Source organism: Squalius cephalus (assembly GCF_949319135.1).
Source record: "Squalius cephalus genome assembly, chromosome: 18".
Classification (NCBI taxonomy): Eukaryota; Metazoa; Chordata; class Actinopteri; order Cypriniformes; family Leuciscidae; genus Squalius; species Squalius cephalus.
This window is the reverse complement of record NC_137139.1, coordinates 8,576,201-8,583,499: the sequence shown is the minus strand read 5'-3', so window position 1 is coordinate 8,583,499 and position 7,299 is coordinate 8,576,201.

Below are 7,299 nucleotides of genomic sequence, written 5' to 3'. Positions count from 1 at the left end.
ACAGCAGGAATGATGGACACGTGACGTCACGAGGCGCGCGAGCTCCAGGCGTGCTGGGTTGAATGACGAGCGCGTCCCCGTGTGGAATAGTGTGGACGCGCTCGTTATTCACGTGAGTTTACAGCACTAAACGCTGCTGTTTTTAATTTCAGGATACATCTTTCTACTTTTTCTACAGTTTAAGAAATTCTATGAATATATTTTTAGAAACTATAGGCCTAAAATGTATTTATAAATTCAATGTACTTTAATGTACTTGTACTTTATGTATTTTAGCGCTTTAATGTAATGCATAGCGCTTAATGTTAGGGTTAGGGTTAGGGTTAGGGTTAGCGTACCAAATGTGGGCCGGATCTGGGCCGACACTATGTTGCTGTCTGGGAAGGCTAGCCGGTCTGGTCTGATCACACAGAAGAGCTACTGTAGCTCAGATTTATGAAAAATGTAATGTTGCGCATGAAGAAATGTGTCAGAACCCACATAGAGCTCAACGATGAACCCAGATTGGTTTTGCATATACTGTATGTTCTGGGGCCATTCTAGGATTTCACTTTTAGGGGGAATAGACTGAAGGAATTGTAAAAAATGATAACCATGCATATTTTATTTGATCATGTTATTTTGTATTATTTTATAATATTTTATGATACACACAAAACAAACACAATGCAGTCTGATTTATAAGATTAAGAAACTTAACAACTCCATATAAAAACACACCACCATATAAATACAACCACGCCTGCAGCAACCCGTTAAAAAAGAACAACAATATATTTTAGAAGCAATATGTAAACAATTACTGGCCAAGGCAGAGGTTTTGAATCAAAATATTTTCCACTCCATTGACCTCTTATAAAAACCAGAAAAGAGGCCACTTTTTATATAGGCTATCGGCTATGGTATTATTGTAGGCTATATGGAGTGGTGAGTATGGCCTATCACAACATTATCATATTAATATAGCCTATTTACTTACTTTGAAAATTTGCGAATCCATTAAAATAAACATTATGGAAGTGTTTATTCTTGAAAATTACACCTGACTTGTATTTGTATTTATTCATATATATATATATATATACAGGGTGCGATTTGCCGGGGGGGATGCGTGGGATTTCCCCCTTTCTGGTCAATGTATCCCTGCCTCTGCTTAATTATTTTTATCCCCGGTGGGGATAAATTTATCCCCCCCTCAAAGTGATGTGCTACTACACTAGTGGCGAGGCGGATCACAAAACTCATCACGGATCCGTGGTTTGATTAAAATCCTTTTTATTTTAAAATGCGCTACTTTGACTGGCTCCGCAGCCTCTCTGTAACCACCACTCTGCAGACTTGCTCAATGTCCCGCCCACGGCGCTATATGATTGGTTAACTTACACCTCACGAGTAATAGCCTATCAACACTTGCGAGACGGTTGCAGGTCTTTTTTACGCTGCATATGCAGCACATTACTGAAGCGGGAATAAACATCACAATCTGATTATCTGTTTCTATGATGATGACAAGCAGAGTTAGTGCTGAAGTTGCACATACGGTGTTTTACTCAATTGAGGCTAAGCAAAGGTTTTTTTTATTACTTACTCACTCTTGAGTGTCTGGCGCGAGTGATTTCAATGTTAAGTCAATGTAAAGACGCGTTTACGCGCGTCTAGAGGTCCTGCGGCGCGATGCGTTTCATTAACTGTATGTTATGAGCCCGAGCCCGATTTAAACCCAGGGGTGGCGCCAGGGAAGTTGAGATGAAGCAAAGATGAAGTTGACGATCGCCATCTCCGTAGTGAATGCGCATATATGGAGAAATGCATGGATTACATCAGAGTGTTGCCTATTTCTTTTCGTTTTGAATTGTTTCGTTTAAAGACATTTCAAGGGTTCTTTAGATATATTTCTTAATATTCTCTTTGAGGCATACACTTAGTTTCGGTTAATTTATGATGAGATCCGCTCAAGTTATCGTGCAGTGCAAGTAACCGCAGCGGCACCTCTGATTATAGCCTATGTCTGCTATATTTGCTTCTTATTTATTAAATACACGCAATTCGTTGATGAAAAATGTATTAAAATTAAGATACAATTTATACAAAACGAAATTCACTTTAAAGAAAGGCTTTCTACAAAACAAAACTTAATGAAATGGTCAAAATCATGTCTAACCCACTCCAAGTCTCCCGATATACTGCACATCCTATCTTACTCGTGCTGCTGTTCACTTTTCATAAATCAACATAGATGGAAAAAAATAACAATAATATTTTAACAAATATGAAACTAAATGAGCTTATTTAATGGCTAGGCTACAACACATATAGTAGGCCTATACAGACACTCTATTTGTACAAATTGCTGCACATTCATTTACTGCTTCTGAATTTTGCACACATAAGTTGAAAGGCATTTGTTTGTGCATAGTAAAACATATCTGCAACATTTATCAAGTTCACGGATATTGTGCGTGCATTTATTAATTATTATCATAATGAATAATGCAACAAGGACAAATCATGTAAACTGCCTTGTTTGTTTATTCAGAATGAAATGGATCGCAAATGGACCTGAAAGAAGAAACGTAAAAAATAAATAAAATTAAATTAAAATAAAACGTGAAAAATTATGAACACAGAAAATGAACAAGAATGAACTTTGGATGGCCTAGGAGGAGTAGCCCTAGTAGGCTACAACTCTAATTTAATTCAACAAGGTTTTAGAATATAGAATATTTTTTAAACAAAATAAATATTTTTAAAGATTATTATCCCGGGCCGGTGTGATGCGTGCGAGTGGAGGAGACGCTGAGCATGACACGTGACGTGTTGCATTTTGTAACACAAGTGCTGGATCAAGGGCCCGGCCCGGGTCGGGTCAAATTCGGGCTCGGGCAGAGAATCTAAACTCTGATTTATCTGATCCTGTCCATTAGCTTTGATCCATGTACGGCTTTTCAGAATGTCACCAAGTACAAATATTTGTAATAGTATGTAATTTTTCAGCACGAAAACTAGCTAGCTGGGAACAATGAAAAGGGTCCAAAGCAGCAAATGCAGTGAATGAAGTTCATGTTCTCATGATTTATTTTTATGAATAAAAATGTTTCAAAACATCCCCCCCTCTGTTTTTTTCACAAATCGCACCCTGTATATATATATATATATATATATATATATATATATATATATATATATATATATATATATATAGTTTAGCTGAAATTTAGCCTTGTTTGAAGGTCATTCAATATTGTAGCCTATTATTTTATTTATTTATTTAACAGAAGTTAGTTTTAAATTAGCCTACCAATAGGAGGCAGTATCAGACCACCCATTCAACATCATGTTGAGTCGATTTTGATTGTTGGCTTATTTGTTCATCTGGCACGCCTTAAAGTCCATATGGACCGGTTTTCCTCTCCTCATCTATCCGTCCATCCAGTGAGAAGTGGGGGTCAAAATTCGTGAAGCATTGCATTTCATGATCCGCGTGCGATCTATTTTTAATAAAAAAATTCCGTGCAGGTTTTTATTTCAGTATTTATCATGATCTATACTGTACGGCAGTTGTGCACATTTATTTTCGATTCTAATACGATGATTTTAAGAATCAAAAGTCATTACCAGGAGTGGGGTTCGAACCCACGCGGACATATGTCCATTGGATCTTAAGTCCAACGCCTTAACCACTCGGCCATCCTGGTACATGCATGTCTTCTACGAACCTAAACTGAAAATATGCAATATAGTTATGCAGCACTGAATATGATTGTTAATATCTTATGATGAATTTCATATCTGTATATATGTTTGTGGTCGTTCGCGCTTCTCCTTAAGTTTAATTTCATATTCAGAGCTCAACAGCAGTCGGTGGCGCAGCTGACTGACTATTAGCATATGCTAGCAGACTCGAAGACCGCCAAAACTTCTTATTTGGTTATAACTAGCTTAAAAGATTAAGTCAATTTATGAATCGTAATGCTTGCAGTTTTCTAAACACGATATTTTATGCATTATTATTATTATGATAGTAACGTTAGTGGGATTGTTAGCAATTTTTGGTTAGCAAGCTAAGAGCTGCTATGTAACACTCAAATTCTCGACGCACTCCATCAAAAACAGTTTCATTGATAAGCTTGCGTTTAAATGTCATTTTACGAAGTGAAAATATTTAAATTATCTTTCATAATAATACATGGTATTAATACTTTGCTAACATCAGTAGGCCTATGATATCACTTCTTTTTACTTTCTGTTGTTCAAATCCAAATCATGTGAATTCCTGTAGATCGAAACTGGTTTGAGATGGGCTGTTGTTCTGTCAGTGGGACAATCTGGTTTTAGCAGGTGTAGCCATGCTGGATGATTAATGAAAGCCAATACATCATGTATACAGCAACAGTCATTTAAGGTCACCAGGAAGATATTTGTACAATAATCTGGAGAAAAAAAGGAAAAAAACAAAACATATAAGACATTATACACCAAAATTAACCATTTGATTTTAAGTTAATTCTAACATTCTCGTATTGTCTTTATGTTACACTTCAACTGGAAAATTCCAATTCCAGTTTAAACTTTTAAACTAAAGAATTTAATTAGGATCTGTGTACGGAACTTGTATTGGATTAAGTCTTTGAATATAAGAGTAAAACTGGTAATGAATTAGTTCTGTATTGTCAACACTCTCTCATAGCAGTTTGTAATTATGTTTTGGTGGATTGGTGGCTAATTTGAATGATGAATCTCATTCAGACATTGTTGTACAGTCTTACTCCTCAGCACTAACAGGTTTATGTGTGGGGTGGACCGGTAAAAATCCATACAAAGTCCGGCACCTCATAATTAGTTTCATTTTCTAATGACATAATGTTGACATTGTTAATATTATCTCATGGTTTCTTACAATGTTGTTTTTACAGTATTTCAACACATTAAAATTCATATTAAGAAGACTGATTTACTCTGTAAACAGGGGCATTCCTCTTCAGGACGGTTCTAGAAGCCTGACGGTGATTCTAGAACACTAAAGCATCAGTTCACTCAGCCAAAGATGACACAGCATATGGATTTATAATGAAGCAGCCCAGGTACATTTTTCTTTTTTGATACATAAAATATTAATGCCATTCTTGTATTTTGGTTACACTTCATTTTGTGTCCCTGTTAACAATATAATTATACATTTAAGTACTGAGTAATATTAAGGAACTATGTACTTACGATGATTAGGGTTTGGTTTAGGGTTAGTTAGGCTACATGTAATTATGCTTAATTTATAGGAAATGTATGCAACGTGTAACAAGGACACTGTACAATAAAGTGTTACCTGTATTTTTATTTACCTGGTTCTTACATGATACAAGAGACGAAAGCAGCGCAGATGTTACCAATGTTACATTACTTTGGGCAACTATTTAGAAAAGCAAACAAGCACTAACCTGATCTTCTGGATGTCTGACTTTCGCTCTTTACCTGCTGTTGTTCTTGTGATCTGTATTCCTGACTATAGTGTGCCAACACACATGCACTCCCTCATATAGTGCTGCTATGACAGCGGAGAAACACACACTCCTCCTCTGAATGTGCCGTCACACACACGCTGGCTGCTTATTCAAGGCGCTTAATATAAAAGCAACACTAAACTGCTTTTAATGAACCAACCATACAAGGATGTGCACTATATAGTGTTATCAGTGACAATAACTAGGAAGTAGGCCTATACATAAAACAGAATGTGATTCTTGTGAAAACATTTGTGTTTTACTGTGAAACTGCTAAAAGAAGTACTGTGTGCATTCAGAAAGTATTCAGACTGCTTCATTTTCCTTTTTTATTATTGTGCAAAAATGTTTTTTTAAAAGAATCACATCAGTCTACACTCCATACCCCATAATGACAAAGCAAAAAAAAAAAAAAAAAAAAGATTTTTGATAACTTAGCATATTTACTAGGTCTATATAAGGTCACACCGTCCACGCCACGCTCGGTGTAGACAGTATCACATGACAGTATCACAGTATAAAGATATCAAAATGTCTCCCACAGAAACATTTACGCACTTGGCACTTACCAAAAATGACCAAGATGTTTAATTTGTACAACATCGTATAAAACATATTAGGCCTATATATTTAGCATATATATTTTTGGCTTCCATATAGAATACAAATCAATGAAATAATTGAAAAATGAACTTCTAAAGCGAAGGATGAGTTATGGGGGAAATTAATACAATAATGTACTGAGTCTGGCAGAGATTTTCGACACACATTAATAAACAAAACAGCAATCCCTTCTGTATCCTGTAGAGGTCACTACACTTATAGAAAGACAGGGTTTGTGATTCATCAAACACTGGTTACCTAAAAGTGTTACATCATCAGTATAATGTTATTCGTTTAAAAATATGTTGTTTTCTGACAGATATGTCTGAATTACCTGAGTATACTATTACCTGAAAAACTTGAAGCACTGTTCTTTTGTTCCATTATGTGTATTTGTGCTATTGCTTGTCATTTGTTTATTTGATTTTTTATCTTATTAATGACTTTTTTTATTTAATAATGTTTGAAATTATATTAGTTAGGCTAGTAGTTTTGCTGTGGTATCAATTATGGAATTATACATTTTCACTTGTATGTAAAATGTTGGTGTCATGGCAACCTTATTTATTAGAATGTAACATGCATGCAGGGTAAATAATAATAATAATTTAATTCATTTATTTATTACTTTTTTGTGGTGGCACCACAATTTTGGCAGGGCAAGTAAAACGTTTCTAGGCTTCATTAACTTTATAATCTTCAACAGTCATTGAATTAGAAGTGGTCAAAAAAGTGGGTTGCTCAAACAGTTTGTTCACTCAAAAAAAAAAAAAAAAAAAAAAAATCAGAGGAATCATTTATATTATTCTAAACCCAGAGGTTAATTTTTCCCTCTTTTTTTTAAACACAAAAGGAGATTTTTATCCTAAGGCCCAAGATACAATCAAAGAAAGAGGGCTACTGGAGCTTTCGACATTCAGCAAAATTATTTAACTAATAAAAGTTCAAAGTATCAAAAAATATTTCATTCAACTCATGCAGAGGTTCTGCTAATCATCTCCTTGTGTGATGTGTTTCTCAGAACAAGACAAATCAAACAGTTTTGATATAACAACACTATTCAGTTTTGGCTGAAGAAAGCTCATTCACAGTGTAAAACAATCTACAATGAATTATCAACACATGTTTGTCTTTGCATCTTTTTATTCTTTGCTTTGCTATAAAAAAAAAACATTGAAAAATACCTTTCTTTCAAAATCAA